Genomic DNA, 20,582 nt, shown 5'->3' with positions numbered 1-20,582 from the left:
ATAGATCTAGCATATAAAAATGACAAAACAAGGGACTTTTTTTTTAAAAAGGGGGGCTTAATTTTTAAAAAAATTCAGAGAGAGACAATGCAAACTGAAACTGCCTTTGTAGTCTTAACTTTCATAATAAGAAAGTAAAAGCTTGATTCAAGCTTTCAATGTACTCTATGATTTTCAAATCAGGAGTCTTATTCCAATGAAACCTTATGAAGGGGACTGTTTTGTTTTGAGACCAGGGGAAAAAACTTTTCCTGTTTTGCACATACTCCTAGGAGAAAGATACTTCAATGCAGTACGTACACACATACATACATACATACATACATACATACATACATACATACATGTGACGTGCAATCAGGTGAGGCAAGTGAGGCACAGCCTCACCACTCTCATCATGAAAAGAAAAAAAATGTAAAAGGAAAAAGGCGAGAGCTGAGGTCAGGCTGAGCTAGTTACTGCATCACCGTGGAAGACTCTGCTTAACCGTAAAGGCTGGAGGGAAGGACCCTGGCTCGCTTGTGCTCTCCCTCCCCAAGAGTAGTTTCATTGCAGGCAGAGCCACGTTGCAGGGCTGGGGGATGGTGTGTGTGCTACAGCATGGCTCTTTGCCTGGCTTCCTGCCTCCTCCTGTGGTCTCCTCACTGGTGCTCTCCCTCCCCAAGTGTAGTGACTTCCTCTCCAGGCCCCCATTCATTTCTCTCTCTCACACACACAGCTGGATAAAACTATATAAAAATCTAGCCCAGCTTCACTGATTACAAGTTTGAAAAGGCAACGTGGCTCCGCCTGCAATCAATCTACACTTGGGGAGGGAGAGCACAAGCGAACACTGAAGAGACCACAGGAGGAGGCAGGAAGCCAGGCAAAGAGCCATGCTGTAGTACACACACTTTCCCCCAGCCTCTTTCTTTTGGAAGGCTCGGATCGGCTCCCCTCGGGCTTCTCTGCCTCTCCTCTCACCCCAGCCTGCCAGGAGGAGGTGAGTGGGTGGGCTTTATTGTGTTCCAGGCATTTCCCACCCAGACAGCAGGCTGCATTTGCAATGGTGGAGGTGTTTGGGGAAGGCAGCAGGGGAATGGGGGGGGGGGTGGCAGAGGAGCTGCTTTCAAGCCACTGGAAAAGATATCCAATCCAACTTTTGTGTGTGTGTGGGTTTGTTTGAGAGTGAGTGAGAGAGGGAAGGGGGTAGGAGAGATAGTCCAATCCAACTTCTGGGTGTGTGTGTGTGCGTGTGTTTGAGAGAGGGGGAGGAAGGGAGAGAGGGAGGAAGGAGGGGAAGGGAGAAGAAAAAGAAAAAGAAAGAAGGAGCAAAGGAGAAAAACAAATGCTGTCACTTTAAATCGGAACTGAGCATGCCTGGCTGTGGAATTCTGGGAGTTGAAGTCCACAAGTCTAAAAATATTTGAAACCCAGGACTGTGTCAGTGCCTCACCAGTCATAAACCTCACCGCACGTCACTGATACATACATACATACATACATACATACATACATACATACATACATACATACATACATATAATATTTCCTAATTTTCTGCTTTATTACTGAATCCAAAGAACAGTTCCTGATCTTATTCATTTAGCTTATCTCATTAAAACAGTCTTATTTAAACTATTTCCCCTATGGCTTTGGTTAGTCCATATACTTACATAGCCTATGGGGAACTGAAGTTCAGTGTTCCCTATCTACCCCTCTTCTACTGTAGTCTTAGAATTAGAGTTATAAGAAGGATTTAATGAGAGATTCTCTTATCTTTTAAAACCTGAAGTTGCTTTTATTATACCATTCACTGATACCACAGATACATGTACAGGCAACTCCTTTTCCTTATACTATATTTGACATCAGCCAATGTAAATAACATTGAGGCACATTTAACTCTTGTGTTGGAAGGAAGGAAGGAAGGAAGGAAGGAAGGAACGAAGGAAGGAAGGAAGGAAGGAAGGACAGAGGGAGGGAAGGAAAAAAGAAGGAAGGAAGGAATTAGATATTCCTTCCATATTTTAAACAATTATGTAGTTTTAAAAACACTGGGAGATGTTAAACTTGATTCTATCCATATGCTGATTTACTTGGAAGGACATTTCAGAAGTATTTTTTAAACAATTTTTATTTGTTTTTGACAAACAAACATAAAAACCCATCTTCCATTACAAATTGTAGAAAGTTTGTCAGTTGGTTACAGTATTTCCATGCATCTCTTCCATAGTCACCACCTGCTTTTCATATCAAATCGCATATTTTAAATTCACCTATATTCATGTATATCACAATTATTATATTTCAACCGTAATTTGACTATAATTGTTTTTGCATCCTTTTATATATAATATTCAAAATCTAGAATAGGATTATATGATAACGTTCCATTAAATCATCCTAAAATCATCCAATCACAATACATCTTTATAACATTCTAAATAAAACTTTTAAACCTCCTCTCATAATCGCCAAGTATTATTTTTATAAACTTTCATATTATCAAACTAATATATCTATATGTATTGTTATCATTATTAATCATTATTTAACTATAGCTATTGTCACTTCATTTTATACATACTACTAGTAAACTAAATTTAGCTTATTTTTTTATTATACATTTTCATTGGATCAACCTGTATCTTTCCAGTAATAGTACGGTCTTATATCTCTTGCCATTTGTAGCATTAATGTTCTAGTTACTTTCTTAATAAATCTTGTACAAACTTCTCTTGGCAACATGTTATTCCTTTCGTATCTCATAAAAAAAATTGTTTTGTATTCCATATTCTCCAATCACTTTTCAATTCTCTCTATCACAACTAATAGATTTTGAATTTCAAACATAATCATTTGCAATGTTACAGTTTCTTTTTCCTGCTGAGCCATTCTTTCAATTTAGCAGACACCGCCACTATTGGCTTCAAGGCTATTTTAATAAACTTCAAACAGATTCATTTATTATCTTTCATGTAAAAAGGATGTCTTCCCTCCAATAGCTAGTGATAGAACTTCCAAAAGGCACTTGTATAAACAACTTGTGTTCTTCCTACTATCACTGTCAGTAAGCAAACTGAAAGAACCTTGAATCTCAAGTGTTCAAAGAGAAAGAAGAAAAAACAATGTATCCAGCCTCCAGCCTCTAAGTGGCAGTGTAACTGCTTTTCCTCCTGTTGTTACGACTCTCTTTATAATCCTTCATATTATCTTCTTTATATTCCAAGCTTAAGAAAGGAAAAAAAAACCTTAAATTGGTGGGTGGGGGTAGAGAAATAAACAAAACTTTTTGACTGATCTTTGTCCAGTTAATGGTTATAAACATTGTAATGGAGCCAGATCCCTGAAACTGAAGATGTTGAAGAGAAAAACAATGTAAATATTCAAATATTCTCATCTATTGGCATGGTATTATATCATACTATCATGGACCGTGATAGTAATATCAAGGTATACTGTGTACTCTGGATGGCTGCTCTTCATAGGCAACTATAGATCTAGCATATAAAAATGACAAAACAAGGGACTTTTTTTAAAAAAGGGGGGCTTAATTTTTAAAAAAATTCAGAGAGAGACAATGCAAACTGAAACTGCCTTTGTAGTCTTAACTTTCATAATAAGAAAGTAAAAGCTTGATTCAAGCTTTCAATGTACTCTATGATTTTCAAATCAGGAGTCTTATTCCAATGAAACCTTATGAAGGGGACTGTTTTGTTTTGAGACCAGGGGAAAAAACTTTTCCTGTTTTGCACATACTCCTAGGAGAAAGATACTTCAATGCAGTACGTACACACATACATACATACATACATACATACATACATACATACATACATGTGACGTGCAATCAGGTGAGGCAAGTGAGGCACAGCCTCACCACTCTCATCATGAAAAGAAAAAAAATGTAAAAGGAAAAAGGCGAGAGCTGAGGTCAGGCTGAGCTAGTTACTGCATCACCGTGGAAGACTCTGCTTAACCGTAAAGGCTGGAGGGAAGGACCCTGGCTCGCTTGTGCTCTCCCTCCCCAAGAGTAGTTTCATTGCAGGCAGAGCCACGTTGCAGGGCTGGGGGATGGTGTGTGTGCTACAGCATGGCTCTTTGCCTGGCTTCCTGCCTCCTCCTGTGGTCTCCTCACTGGTGCTCTCCCTCCCCAAGTGTAGTGACTTCCTCTCCAGGCCCCCATTCATTTCTCTCTCTCACACACACAGCTGGATAAAACTATATAAAAATCTAGCCCAGCTTCACTGATTACAAGTTTGAAAAGGCAACGTGGCTCCGCCTGCAATCAATCTACACTTGGGGAGGGAGAGCACAAGCGAACACTGAAGAGACCACAGGAGGAGGCAGGAAGCCAGGCAAAGAGCCATGCTGTAGTACACACACTTTCCCCCAGCCTCTTTCTTTTGGAAGGCTCGGATCGGCTCCCCTCGGGCTTCTCTGCCTCTCCTCTCACCCCAGCCTGCCAGGAGGAGGTGAGTGGGTGGGCTTTATTGTGTTCCAGGCATTTCCCACCCAGACAGCAGGCTGCATTTGCAATGGTGGAGGTGTTTGGGGAAGGCAGCAGGGGAATGGGGGGGGGTGGCAGAGGAGCTGCTTTCAAGCCACTGGAAAAGATATCCAATCCAACTTTTGTGTGTGTGTGGGTTTGTTTGAGAGTGAGTGAGAGAGGGAAGGGGGTAGGAGAGATAGTCCAATCCAACTTCTGGGTGTGTGTGTGTGCGTGTGTTTGAGAGAGGGGGAGGAAGGGAGAGAGGGAGGAAGGAGGGGAAGGGAGAAGAAAAAGAAAAAGAAAGAAGGAGCAAAGGAGAAAAACAAATGCTGTCACTTTAAATCGGAACTGAGCATGCCTGGCTGTGGAATTCTGGGAGTTGAAGTCCACAAGTCTAAAAATATTTGAAACCCAGGACTGTGTCAGTGCCTCACCAGTCATAAACCTCACCGCACGTCACTGATACATACATACATACATACATACATACATACATACATACATACATACATATAATATTTCCTAATTTTCTGCTTTATTACTGAATCCAAAGAACAGTTCCTGATCTTATTCATTTAGCTTATCTCATTAAAACAGTCTTATTTAAACTATTTCCCCTATGGCTTTGGTTAGTCCATATACTTACATAGCCTATGGGGAACTGAAGTTCAGTGTTCCCTATCTACCCCTCTTCTACTGTAGTCTTAGAATTAGAGTTATAAGAAGGATTTAATGAGAGATTCTCTTATCTTTTAAAACCTGAAGTTGCTTTTATTATACCATTCACTGATACCACAGATACATGTACAGGTAACTCCTTTTCCTTATACTATATTTGACATCAGCCAATGTAAATAACATTGAGGCACATTTAACTCTTGTGTTGGAAGGAAGGAAGGAAGGAAGGAAGGAAGGAACGAAGGAAGGAAGGAAGGAAGGAAGGACAGAGGGAGGGAAGGAAAAAAGAAGGAAGGAAGGAATTAGATATTCCTTCCATATTTTAAACAATTATGTAGTTTTAAAAACACTGGGAGATGTTAAACTTGATTCTATCCATATGCTGATTTACTTGGAAGGACATTTCAGAAGTATTTTTTAAACAATTTTTATTTGTTTTTGACAAACAAACATAAAAACCCATCTTCCATTACAAATTGTAGAAAGTTTGTCAGTTGGTTACAGTATTTCCATGCATCTCTTCCATAGTCACCACCTGCTTTTCATATCAAATCGCATATTTTAAATTCACCTATATTCATGTATATCACAATTATTATATTTCAACCGTAATTTGACTATAATTGTTTTTGCATCCTTTTATATATAATATTCAAAATCTAGAATAGGATTATATGATAACGTTCCATTAAATCATCCTAAAATCATCCAATCACAATACATCTTTATAACATTCTAAATAAAACTTTTAAACCTCCTCTCATAATCGCCAAGTATTATTTTTATAAACTTTCATATTATCAAACTAATATATCTATATGTATTGTTATCATTATTAATCATTATTTAACTATAGCTATTGTCACTTCATTTTATACATACTACTAGTAAACTAAATTTAGCTTATTTTTTTATTATACATTTTCATTGGATCAACCTGTATCTTTCCAGTAATAGTACGGTCTTATATCTCTTGCCATTTGTAGCATTAATGTTCTAGTTACTTTCTTAATAAATCTTGTACAAACTTCTCTTGGCAACATGTTATTCCTTTCGTATCTCATAAAAAAAATTGTTTTGTATTCCATATTCTCCAATCACTTTTCAATTCTCTCTATCACAACTAATAGATTTTGAATTTCAAACATAATCATTTGCAATGTTACAGTTTCTTTTTCCTGCTGAGCCATTCTTTCAATTTAGCAGACACCGCCACTATTGGCTTCAAGGCTATTTTAATAAACTTCAAACAGATTCATTTATTATCTTTCATGTAAAAAGGATGTCTTCCCTCCAATAGCTAGTGATAGAACTTCCAAAAGGCACTTGTATAAACAACTTGTGTTCTTCCTACTATCACTGTCAGTAAGCAAACTGAAAGAACCTTGAATCTCAAGTGTTCAAAGAGAAAGAAGAAAAAACAATGTATCCAGCCTCCAGCCTCTAAGTGGCAGTGTAACTGCTTTTCCTCCTGTTGTTACGACTCTCTTTATAATCCTTCATATTATCTTCTTTATATTCCAAGCTTAAGAAAGGAAAAAAAAACCTTAAATTGGTGGGTGGGGGTAGAGAAATAAACAAAACTTTTTGACTGATCTTTGTCCAGTTAATGGTTATAAACATTGTAATGGAGCCAGATCCCTGAAACTGAAGATGTTGAAGAGAAAAACAATGTAAATATTCAAATATTCTCATCTATTGGCATGGTATTATATCATACTATCATGGACCGTGATAGTAATATCAAGGTATACTGTGTACTCTGGATGGCTGCTCTTCATAGGCAACTATAGATCTAGCATATAAAAATGACAAAACAAGGGACTTTTTTTTAAAAAGGGGGGCTTAATTTTTAAAAAAATTCAGAGAGAGACAATGCAAACTGAAACTGCCTTTGTAGTCTTAACTTTCATAATAAGAAAGTAAAAGCTTGATTCAAGCTTTCAATGTACTCTATGATTTTCAAATCAGGAGTCTTATTCCAATGAAACCTTATGAAGGGGACTGTTTTGTTTTGAGACCAGGGGAAAAAACTTTTCCTGTTTTGCACATACTCCTAGGAGAAAGATACTTCAATGCAGTACGTACACACATACATACATACATACATACATACATACATACATACATACATGTGACGTGCAATCAGGTGAGGCAAGTGAGGCACAGCCTCACCACTCTCATCATGAAAAGAAAAAAAATGTAAAAGGAAAAAGGCGAGAGCTGAGGTCAGGCTGAGCTAGTTACTGCATCACCGTGGAAGACTCTGCTTAACCGTAAAGGCTGGAGGGAAGGACCCTGGCTCGCTTGTGCTCTCCCTCCCCAAGAGTAGTTTCATTGCAGGCAGAGCCACGTTGCAGGGCTGGGGGATGGTGTGTGTGCTACAGCATGGCTCTTTGCCTGGCTTCCTGCCTCCTCCTGTGGTCTCCTCACTGGTGCTCTCCCTCCCCAAGTGTAGTGACTTCCTCTCCAGGCCCCCATTCATTTCTCTCTCTCACACACACAGCTGGATAAAACTATATAAAAATCTAGCCCAGCTTCACTGATTACAAGTTTGAAAAGGCAACGTGGCTCCGCCTGCAATCAATCTACACTTGGGGAGGGAGAGCACAAGCGAACACTGAAGAGACCACAGGAGGAGGCAGGAAGCCAGGCAAAGAGCCATGCTGTAGTACACACACTTTCCCCCAGCCTCTTTCTTTTGGAAGGCTCGGATCGGCTCCCCTCGGGCTTCTCTGCCTCTCCTCTCACCCCAGCCTGCCAGGAGGAGGTGAGTGGGTGGGCTTTATTGTGTTCCAGGCATTTCCCACCCAGACAGCAGGCTGCATTTGCAATGGTGGAGGTGTTTGGGGAAGGCAGCAGGGGAATGGGGGGGGGGTGGCAGAGGAGCTGCTTTCAAGCCACTGGAAAAGATATCCAATCCAACTTTTGTGTGTGTGTGGGTTTGTTTGAGAGTGAGTGAGAGAGGGAAGGGGGTAGGAGAGATAGTCCAATCCAACTTCTGGGTGTGTGTGTGTGCGTGTGTTTGAGAGAGGGGGAGGAAGGGAGAGAGGGAGGAAGGAGGGGAAGGGAGAAGAAAAAGAAAAAGAAAGAAGGAGCAAAGGAGAAAAACAAATGCTGTCACTTTAAATCGGAACTGAGCATGCCTGGCTGTGGAATTCTGGGAGTTGAAGTCCACAAGTCTAAAAATATTTGAAACCCAGGACTGTGTCAGTGCCTCACCAGTCATAAACCTCACCGCACGTCACTGATACATACATACATACATACATACATACATACATACATACATATAATATTTCCTAATTTTCTGCTTTATTACTGAATCCAAAGAACAGTTCCTGATCTTATTCATTTAGCTTATCTCATTAAAACAGTCTTATTTAAACTATTTCCCCTATGGCTTTGGTTAGTCCATATACTTACATAGCCTATGGGGAACTGAAGTTCAGTGTTCCCTATCTACCCCTCTTCTACTGTAGTCTTAGAATTAGAGTTATAAGAAGGATTTAATGAGAGATTCTCTTATCTTTTAAAACCTGAAGTTGCTTTTATTATACCATTCACTGATACCACAGATACATGTACAGGCAACTCCTTTTCCTTATACTATATTTGACATCAGCCAATGTAAATAACATTGAGGCACATTTAACTCTTGTGTTGGAAGGAAGGAAGGAAGGAAGGAAGGAAGGAACGAAGGAAGGAAGGAAGGAAGGAAGGACAGAGGGAGGGAAGGAAAAAAGAAGGAAGGAAGGAATTAGATATTCCTTCCATATTTTAAACAATTATGTAGTTTTAAAAACACTGGGAGATGTTAAACTTGATTCTATCCATATGCTGATTTACTTGGAAGGACATTTCAGAAGTATTTTTTAAACAATTTTTATTTGTTTTTGACAAACAAACATAAAAACCCATCTTCCATTACAAATTGTAGAAAGTTTGTCAGTTGGTTACAGTATTTCCATGCATCTCTTCCATAGTCACCACCTGCTTTTCATATCAAATCGCATATTTTAAATTCACCTATATTCATGTATATCACAATTATTATATTTCAACCGTAATTTGACTATAATTGTTTTTGCATCCTTTTATATATAATATTCAAAATCTAGAATAGGATTATATGATAACGTTCCATTAAATCATCCTAAAATCATCCAATCACAATACATCTTTATAACATTCTAAATAAAACTTTTAAACCTCCTCTCATAATCGCCAAGTATTATTTTTATAAACTTTCATATTATCAAACTAATATATCTATATGTATTGTTATCATTATTAATCATTATTTAACTATAGCTATTGTCACTTCATTTTATACATACTACTAGTAAACTAAATTTAGCTTATTTTTTTATTATACATTTTCATTGGATCAACCTGTATCTTTCCAGTAATAGTACGGTCTTATATCTCTTGCCATTTGTAGCATTAATGTTCTAGTTACTTTCTTAATAAATCTTGTACAAACTTCTCTTGGCAACATGTTATTCCTTTCGTATCTCATAAAAAAAATTGTTTTGTATTCCATATTCTCCAATCACTTTTCAATTCTCTCTATCACAACTAATAGATTTTGAATTTCAAACATAATCATTTGCAATGTTACAGTTTCTTTTTCCTGCTGAGCCATTCTTTCAATTTAGCAGACACCGCCACTATTGGCTTCAAGGCTATTTTAATAAACTTCAAACAGATTCATTTATTATCTTTCATGTAAAAAGGATGTCTTCCCTCCAATAGCTAGTGATAGAACTTCCAAAAGGCACTTGTATAAACAACTTGTGTTCTTCCTACTATCACTGTCAGTAAGCAAACTGAAAGAACCTTGAATCTCAAGTGTTCAAAGAGAAAGAAGAAAAAACAATGTATCCAGCCTCCAGCCTCTAAGTGGCAGTGTAACTGCTTTTCCTCCTGTTGTTACGACTCTCTTTATAATCCTTCATATTATCTTCTTTATATTCCAAGCTTAAGAAAGGAAAAAAAAACCTTAAATTGGTGGGTGGGGGTAGAGAAATAAACAAAACTTTTTGACTGATCTTTGTCCAGTTAATGGTTATAAACATTGTAATGGAGCCAGATCCCTGAAACTGAAGATGTTGAAGAGAAAAACAATGTAAATATTCAAATATTCTCATCTATTGGCATGGTATTATATCATACTATCATGGACCGTGATAGTAATATCAAGGTATACTGTGTACTCTGGATGGCTGCTCTTCATAGGCAACTATAGATCTAGCATATAAAAATGACAAAACAAGGGACTTTTTTTTAAAAAGGGGGGCTTAATTTTTAAAAAAATTCAGAGAGAGACAATGCAAACTGAAACTGCCTTTGTAGTCTTAACTTTCATAATAAGAAAGTAAAAGCTTGATTCAAGCTTTCAATGTACTCTATGATTTTCAAATCAGGAGTCTTATTCCAATGAAACCTTATGAAGGGGGCTGTTTTGTTTTGAGACCAGGGGAAAAAACTTTTCCTGTTTTGCACATACTCCTAGGAGAAAGATACTTCAATGCAGTACGTACACACATACATACATACATACATACATACATACATGTGACGTGCAATCAGGTGAGGCAAGTGAGGCACAGCCTCACCACTCTCATCATGAAAAGAAAAAAAATGTAAAAGGAAAAAGGCGAGAGCTGAGGTCAGGCTGAGCTAGTTACTGCATCACCGTGGAAGACTCTGCTTAACCGTAAAGGCTGGAGGGAAGGACCCTGGCTCGCTTGTGCTCTCCCTCCCCAAGAGTAGTTTCATTGCAGGCAGAGCCACGTTGCAGGGCTGGGGGATGGTGTGTGTGCTACAGCATGGCTCTTTGCCTGGCTTCCTGCCTCCTCCTGTGGTCTCCTCACTGGTGCTCTCCCTCCCCAAGTGTAGTGACTTCCTCTCCAGGCCCCCATTCATTTCTCTCTCTCACACACACAGCTGGATAAAACTATATAAAAATCTAGCCCAGCTTCACTGATTACAAGTTTGAAAAGGCAACGTGGCTCCGCCTGCAATCAATCTACACTTGGGGAGGGAGAGCACAAGCGAACACTGAAGAGACCACAGGAGGAGGCAGGAAGCCAGGCAAAGAGCCATGCTGTAGTACACACACTTTCCCCCAGCCTCTTTCTTTTGGAAGGCTCGGATCGGCTCCCCTCGGGCTTCTCTGCCTCTCCTCTCACCCCAGCCTGCCAGGAGGAGGTGAGTGGGTGGGCTTTATTGTGTTCCAGGCATTTCCCACCCAGACAGCAGGCTGCATTTGCAATGGTGGAGGTGTTTGGGGAAGGCAGCAGGGGAATGGGGGGGGGGGTGGCAGAGGAGCTGCTTTCAAGCCACTGGAAAAGATATCCAATCCAACTTTTGTGTGTGTGTGGGTTTGTTTGAGAGTGAGTGAGAGAGGGAAGGGGGTAGGAGAGATAGTCCAATCCAACTTCTGGGTGTGTGTGTGTGCGTGTGTTTGAGAGAGGGGGAGGAAGGGAGAGAGGGAGGAAGGAGGGGAAGGGAGAAGAAAAAGAAAAAGAAAGAAGGAGCAAAGGAGAAAAACAAATGCTGTCACTTTAAATCGGAACTGAGCATGCCTGGCTGTGGAATTCTGGGAGTTGAAGTCCACAAGTCTAAAAATATTTGAAACCCAGGACTGTGTCAGTGCCTCACCAGTCATAAACCTCACCGCACGTCACTGATACATACATACATACATACATACATACATACATACATACATACATACATATAATATTTCCTAATTTTCTGCTTTATTACTGAATCCAAAGAACAGTTCCTGATCTTATTCATTTAGCTTATCTCATTAAAACAGTCTTATTTAAACTATTTCCCCTATGGCTTTGGTTAGTCCATATACTTACATAGCCTATGGGGAACTGAAGTTCAGTGTTCCCTATCTACCCCTCTTCTACTGTAGTCTTAGAATTAGAGTTATAAGAAGGATTTAATGAGAGATTCTCTTATCTTTTAAAACCTGAAGTTGCTTTTATTATACCATTCACTGATACCACAGATACATGTACAGGCAACTCCTTTTCCTTATACTATATTTGACATCAGCCAATGTAAATAACATTGAGGCACATTTAACTCTTGTGTTGGAAGGAAGGAAGGAAGGAAGGAAGGAACGAAGGAAGGAAGGAAGGAAGGAAGGACAGAGGGAGGGAAGGAAAAAAGAAGGAAGGAAGGAATTAGATATTCCTTCCATATTTTAAACAATTATGTAGTTTTAAAAACACTGGGAGATGTTAAACTTGATTCTATCCATATGCTGATTTACTTGGAAGGACATTTCAGAAGTATTTTTTAAACAATTTTTATTTGTTTTTGACAAACAAACATAAAAACCCATCTTCCATTACAAATTGTAGAAAGTTTGTCAGTTGGTTACAGTATTTCCATGCATCTCTTCCATAGTCACCACCTGCTTTTCATATCAAATCGCATATTTTAAATTCACCTATATTCATGTATATCACAATTATTATATTTCAACCGTAATTTGACTATAATTGTTTTTGCATCCTTTTATATATAATATTCAAAATCTAGAATAGGATTATATGATAACGTTCCATTAAATCATCCTAAAATCATCCAATCACAATACATCTTTATAACATTCTAAATAAAACTTTTAAACCTCCTCTCATAATCGCCAAGTATTATTTTTATAAAATTTCATATTATCAAACTAATATATCTATATGTATTGTTATCATTATTAATCATTATTTAACTATAGCTATTGTCACTTCATTTTATACATACTACTAGTAAACTAAATTTAGCTTATTTTTTTATTATACATTTTCATTGGATCAACCTGTATCTTTCCAGTAATAGTACGGTCTTATATCTCTTGCCATTTGTAGCATTAATGTTCTAGTTACTTTCTTAATAAATCTTGTACAAACTTCTCTTGGCAACATGTTATTCCTTTCGTATCTCATAAAAAAAATTGTTTTGTATTCCATATTCTCCAATCACTTTTCAATTCTCTCTATCACAACTAATAGATTTTGAATTTCAAACATAATCATTTGCAATGTTACAGTTTCTTTTTCCTGCTGAGCCATTCTTTCAATTTAGCAGACACCGCCACTATTGGCTTCAAGGCTATTTTAATAAACTTCAAACAGATTCATTTATTATCTTTCATGTAAAAAGGATGTCTTCCCTCCAATAGCTAGTGATAGAACTTCCAAAAGGCACCTGTATAAACAACTTGTGTTCTTCCTACTATCACTGTCAGTAAGCAAACTGAAAGAACCTTGAATCTCAAGTGTTCAAAGAGAAAGAAGAAAAAACAATGTATCCAGCCTCCAGCCTCTAAGTGGCAGTGTAACTGCTTTTCCTCCTGTTGTTACGACTCTCTTTATAATCCTTCATATTATCTTCTTTATATTCCAAGCTTAAGAAAGGAAAAAAAAACCTTAAATTGGTGGGTGAGGGTAGAGAAATAAACAAAACTTTTTGACTGATCTTTGTCCAGTTAATGGTTATAAACATTGTAATGGAGCCAGATCCCTGAAACTGAAGATGTTGAAGAGAAAAACAGAAAAAGACTTTGCTTTAAATGATGTAAGGAGCAAGCAGGATTATAGGGAGAAATAAAGACAGAGAGATACTGAATGAGTTGTGGCTGGAATATTGTGAAAACCACCATTTGAAGTTTCAACAGCACTGCAATGCTGCTTTTATCCTTTAACTATTTTATCTTACAAGTAACATTATTACCATGTGTTTAATAATAATTTTCTTATTGCAATCCTAACAACATGCATGTTCTATTTTGATGATTGATAGCTTTCCAAACCATCTCAAACAAACCAGTTATAAGACAATTCTATAACCATGGAGCTAAACAAGATTTTAACAAAAGAGTCTGGGGAAGAGTGTAGTTGGATAGCTGTAAAAGAGACGAGCAAAGGTTTGTCTTTAAAAAAAAACTTTGCTAAGTACAATATTTATTCTGGATATATATGGTTCAAGTCCTAAGGTCACTTACTTGGGAGAAAGACTTACTCTCATCAATAGGATTGACAGTCTAAGACATAGATGGACTGTGATAGCATTAGTGGGGTTGCATCACCTTGGTAATTTTAATACTGTTTCCTTCCAGTTTCAGACTTGACGTACCTGTGTAATAAGCAGACAGACTATAGATCAACCCTTCAGCATGGCGTTGAACAAGGCATTAATCTAAGATCTCTCAAAGACTTGAGGCAGAATAAACATGGCTATGGTTGTTATTGAATGTCCCTGCGTACACCATATTTTTCTTTGTTTTAAAGAATTTTACTGATTTTTAAAATTTATGGGAAAAGGGTAGGTTGATATGCAAAAAAAATTTGGCAACTCCATCGTGCTAGAGGTAGAAATATCTCCAATTCTCACAACTTTTACAGAAAGGAAAAAACAATAGATAAAAGATAAGCAGAAACAGCATCTTATTATACATTGTATCAACCATGTGTTCAATCATCTCTTTTGCCACTTTCTAATATATCAACAATTACAATGATATTCCAGATATATTTATTTTTGTGACCTGAGTCTTTCCAATATTGTTCACTCCCCCCTGTCCCCAGGCAGAGCTGCAGCCCCTCCCTCCTTCATGTCTTCTGTATTGTCGCCTTTTTCACTACCTCTTATATTTTCATCCTCTAGGAGGGCACTATGTTTTTTAATGAAGGCCTCTGCTTCCACAACTGTATTAATTCTAATTCTGTTTCCCTCCCAGAAGATCAACATTCCTTCTGGCAATAACCATCTAAACTAAATTCCTTTATTATATAATTTCTTTGATAAGGAGGAATACTTCCTCCTCTTATCTCTTATTTTTTTCAGAATTTGCTTAAGAATGGCAATTTTTTTTATCTTTATATTTTAGTGGTCCTCCCCTTTGAGCCCCTAGAATCTCATCCCTCATGGTCTTCCTAAGAAATTTAACATGTACTTCCCTTGGAACATTATGTGTTCTGGCATATGCTGAATTAATCCTGTAAATCAGATCCATATCCCACCACAACTGTTCTTTATCTCTTTTAATATATTATGCTAAAATTGTACTCATGATATCCTTAAGATCTTCATCTTCTGTCTCTGGTAGGTTCTGGAATCTGAGAAAGAAGGACATTCTTTCAAGTTCTATCTTTGCCATAAAAGTTTCCAATTCTATATTCCCCTTCTTGACTGCCTTAACCTCCTCCCCCAGCCCGACCGCACCCTCCTTCAGCACACCAATTCTCTGTTTATTTTCTGTTATTTGTTGCTGTACACTTTTGAGCTCTTCTCTAAAATCTGCCACCTCCTTTTTCAACTCATTTTGTCCCTGCATAAGAGCCTGGAACATTTGATTAACAGATAAATCTTTTGAAATCTCTCCAGTCTTTTCTTGTTGTGAAAATGATGAAATTTTTGTCTGTTGAGTCGTTAGGCTGGATGTAGAAGAAGTAGGTGCCGAGGCTGCTTTGCCTGAAGGTGGTTTTCTGGGCCCCATTGTCTGAGTTCAGAGATTAGTATAAATCTTTTGCAAAAGAAATGGCATCTGTGAAGCACGCAGCCGAGCGAGTCCGAGAAGACAGGCAAATCCAAAAGTGAAAGTTAATCCTCAGTCACAGTTCCAAGCCAAGAAGTCGCACACACACACAAAAAAAAATCAAATAATCCAAATCCACAAAGACCACATAACAGGAGAAGCTCCAGGTGTCCTTCGGGGTGGTGGTGGTAATATAAAGCCAGACTTTCTTCAAAGGTAGTTTCAAAAGGCAGACTTCATTTATAAGTGCGAAGAAGAAGATGGAAGCAGGCCATCTTAGCTCCCCCTTTCATGGGGAACAGAGGAGCAGAACATCAAAAATTTCCATAAAGTTTTCAAAACTACTCAGCAATCACCTCTTGCAATTGTGATATAAATATTTCACATAGTTAGTTCAAGTGACTAATTCAACTTTTTGCTCTCTCTTTCCATTCCGAGATTGAGAGATAGTCCAAATGCTGCTTTGCCTGAGAGGGGTACAAAAAAAAATGAAACCCCCCTCCAATCTTCCAACTTCAAACAGATTGAATCCACAACTTACAAAAAGCTGCTGCTCATCCATTAAAAGCGATTAAGGAGATTGGAGCGAACTTCTCATCTCCAGCACTTCAACCACTGCATGTAATTAGTTATTTCCTTCTGGAATCTATCCGGGGGGTTCCAGCAAGCTGCCCTACGGCAGGTGGTCCCTCCAAGGCTGCCTGTGCTCCTAAGAGGAGCCCATCGGAGAAGCGAACAGCAGACCAACGTCCGTCGCCTTCGGAAGCTGGAAGCGATCTCCGTACGCCATATTTTTCTATCAAGCAAGGAAGACAAAGTTTCTTGCTTTTTAAAGAAGCATATGTTTGTGACACTATCAACAATGTAACTCCTCACCAGCGATGAATCAAAATTCTGCTGAGAGTCCAGTTGATTGTGGCACAAATATATTCAATAAAACATAAATAAATATATATTTGGAAAATCTGTGGAAAAATCTGTGGACAAGATCTTAGACCCATGGTTTTCTTCCTGCTGTCACAGTTGGAATAGAGGTACATAAATATTTAAAGCACTATATTTCTTTTTGGTACAGCACCCAGGGTCATGATAAACAAAAGAGCCACAGGAATATAAATAAACTGAAATTGATTATCTCCCACGCGTGAAACAATAACTTCTGCAGCTTGAGCTTCAGGTCTGAATTCCTGTAGAGCACACCACTGTTTTTAACAGTTTATGACAGAATGGCAAAATAGCCAAACAAGGTGTGACATAATTAGTCCTCTATTATTCCCAGAGCTATGTTTTGTGAATGTTTACACTTAATACAGTGGATAGAATCATAAAATATTCAGTGGGTGCCTGAAATTGTCAAGAACTATGACATTTTAAGATATAGGAGTCGGGAGACATATTAATGTAAGCATATCTTGTCTGTGCCATTAACTTTTAATAGAAAATATCATAAGTGATTCTTTCTTATTGATCAACTGTATTGACAAGCTTCAACAGTTTCTAATAATCTTTTTGTTGGAAACCCACAATTTTTAAACTGAATTGTTGAGCTATGCTGACAAAAAACATCTTGCCTGGACTGGATATTCTTATAATTTGTGTGTCAGTTTTTGCAGAATGAAGCATAAAGAATAATATGGAGACATGTAAGAGAGCCTCGTCTGCTGACTCTACCTGTACATTCAAACTATGTCAAAAAGAGTAATATGTGCAGGAACTGAACACCACAAAAGAGTGTGACTCAACCAAGAACTCTTCCTTCATAGAAAGTTCTAGATAGCTCCCTCAGTTGCATACTGAAAGCTGTGATGAAGACTTGCCAGCTGAAATAAAGTTGAAAGATATGTCAGCAGACAAAGCTGAAGTAAATTAACATTATTGGAAAACTTGCTTTTCACAAATAATAATTAGCTTGAATAAACTTCAATAGTATAACAGAATGCCATACTACATTCTACAGTAGCCTTCCTCAAAGTGAGGTCTTCCCAGAATTGCTTAGTCAGCATGATTATTGCTAAGAATTTACGTACCTGGAGGGCTTGCATTTATGTGGACTGTGCAAAAATTGGATCCAGAGATTTGATTCACAGAAAAACCATTTGACTCATTCATCTGAAACTGGTTTACAAACTGAAATTGTTTCTAAGCCTATCAATGGATAAAATTAGATGTTTTTATATCTAGCCAATTTCTTTTAAAAAAATAATCCGGAGAGTCTACTGCTGCTTTCCCCACTCCCCCATCCAAATTTTTGAAATTCCAATAGATAATATATGGTATTGCAACAATTCAGATACTCAGAAAATCGTAGGTGATGGGAGAAAGAGAATTGTGTGATGTAATCCCTGATATTTACAAGCACTGCTGGACAACATGTTTATCAGCACAAATACAACACAAATATAAAAAGGCAACATTAAAAATAAAAATATGGTTTTCTGCCTGGATGGTCCTCTGTAATGAGCCGAAGGACAGAAAGGGGGAGTAGTGAGCTCCCTCCTATATTTGGGCATACCAGGGGTTGTAACACAAATACATACCTATTTCCCTAGCTTAGCCGATAAGGAAGAGACCCTGTGGCTTAGTGGCAATTACATCAGTCTAATATGCAATACAGCCCTGGTTTGATTCCCAGTAAGGGTATGGCTAGCTGATGAGAGCTAAATAGGTTGAAATAGATCTATACTAGTCTCCCTTTATTTATTTATCAGCACAAATACAACACACACACACACACACACACACACACACACACACAGACACACACACACATATATTGCTCATGTAACAAATTGGGCCCTCTCATAGCACCAACGCTCTCAGTGATGAACATTCAAAGTTATTGAGCAATCTTATGTGTTCTGGAAGTTAATATCACTACATTTAGCTATGCAATGTATTAAATAATATTTGAGATTATGACACTGAAGACAACCAAACAAGAATGGTCAATAACTCCAATCAACAGTGCACAGGTTAACTCAGCCAAGAAAAGTGGTGGAATTTGGTGTAGTGATTCAGTTTCATGGAATGTATACTGTACAGAGTTCAACTATAGAAGGAGGAAGCCACAAAACTGAGAGGACAGACATTGATATATAATGGACAGGAAAAAAATAACTTATTTTTTTCAGGCAACGTAGAAGTTCATAACATATGTTTTCCCCAAAATAAGACATCTTGGGCTTTTGAGCACATGTGATGAAATAAGGCCTCCTCTGGAAAAAAGGCCTCTCTGAAAATATTTAAATGCATGTGCAACCGGAGAGGGGGTGAACATGTCCCATGCATCCCACGCACCCTTACTTAAGAGCTTCTCCCACAACCCTAGCCACCATGTCCATTCTGTCATGCTAATGGCCACTGCAAAAATAGTGGCAGCTCCAGCGATACACAACACAGCAGCAGCCATGAGGTGACCACGCTGCCACCTCCTGCACCTCACTTCAAAAATAATAAGACCTCCCTGAAAATAAGGCCAAGTGCTTATTTCAAGGGTCAAAAGAAAATAAGACCCTGTCTTATTTTTGGGGAAACATGGTATTAGGTAGTAGTCTACATAATAACTCTACCCTCCCCTGTCCAAAACATCAAAAAAGCTAAATAAATATTTATGTTTAAGCCTATGCCTACCGAATGGAGGACCTGACAAAAAGGAGTATATGACATCTTCTTGCTGGTGCAACTAAGGTCAGAAGACAAAGTTGAAACAATAGGAGGCCTCTCACAAAGCAGGTGAGACAGGGGTTTAAAGATATACAACTTACACACATCTCAGTTTCTCTTACACAGAAAGAGAAAGATCCTAAAGAAGGATAGATAGACATAGTGTAGCTGGGAAAAAGAAGAGAAGAGAAAGGGGAAAGAGGATATCTGAAAAGGGGTGAATAAATTGATTTTGCTGATATAAGGAGTTACCCTAAAAGTGGTTCTACGATGATGGGGAAGACTGTCAGCGAAACAAGGGACATTAGTAATGTACTTGTGTCCGATCACTTTATTTTCTTTGATTTTTTCTTTCAGGAATCTTATTCTTATAGGTAGATTAAAGCTAAATGGTAGTTAATTCAAGAAAGCCCATTTTCAGAGAAAAGAGTGTGTCAGGCCCTTAGAAAAAGAGTCAGGAGAAGGATGGGGAGGGAACCATTGATAAAAAGGTCTGGTAACCCTCATCATGTCATTTCTTACAGGCACAAACAGAAGTATGACAAAGAGTTTGGTACACTGAAAGGATTTCCAGGTTCATTTACCAAAAAGATTCCACAAATGGGACTGTTGGGTTTGTATAGCAGCTGCTGAATCTTGAAGCTGTGTGATGTAAAAGGGAAAGGCTTTGGATATTTTTGCCCAACCTTGTAATCCTGATGCCACTTGAAATGATCTATCTTAAGACAGCTGTATACCATTTATACTATTTAGTTCTCAATTCCTACCAAAATTTCCTGAGCCCAAGGGGTCATGAAATAATTTCTAATAGTAAACCAATTTGTTACTAGACTGGAATCCTCTACCAGTCAACCAAAATTTTCTGCTTGTCTCTGGGCATAAGGACAATAGCTTTGCTGTAAGAATGAGCTTTTTTCTACCAACACCATTTTAGACTTTCTGACTACACAAATCCTGAGCCTAATTTGAAAATGCTGTTCAGGAAAGGGGGCAGAAAATCAGGAAATGCACTGTTCTTATGTGTAATTCTGCCTTTGTCTAATCCATATGATTGAAATCCAGTTTGTTTGTGCTGTTACTTAGTCTTTTGGTCCCTATACTGATTCTCTTTCATTCATTGATTTTAAACAGCCAAATATACTTCTGAGTTGTTTGTTGAGTTATTGTCTATCTTTATCTGGGCATGAGTATAAGCCTAAATCC

General features: G+C 38.0%; 1 long non-coding RNA gene across 1 annotated transcript in view; it reads left to right on the top strand.

Moving 5' to 3' along the window:
* LOC309390509 overlaps positions 1-19,955 on the top strand; it is a 30,949-nt gene extending 10,994 nt beyond the window's left edge. The window contains exons 2-3 of the long non-coding RNA XR_014175147.1: positions 19,336-19,448; positions 19,904-19,955. This is a non-coding gene — a long non-coding RNA (uncharacterized lncRNA). The remainder of the gene's footprint in view (positions 1-19,335; positions 19,449-19,903) is intronic.
* The last annotated feature ends 627 nt before the right edge of the window (positions 19,956-20,582 follow it).

Source organism: Natrix helvetica, assembly GCF_964273705.1.
Source record: "Natrix helvetica genome assembly, chromosome: 4".
Lineage (NCBI taxonomy): Eukaryota > Metazoa > Chordata > Lepidosauria > Squamata > Natricidae > Natrix > Natrix helvetica.
This window is presented reverse-complemented; position numbering and strand designations above follow the sequence as displayed.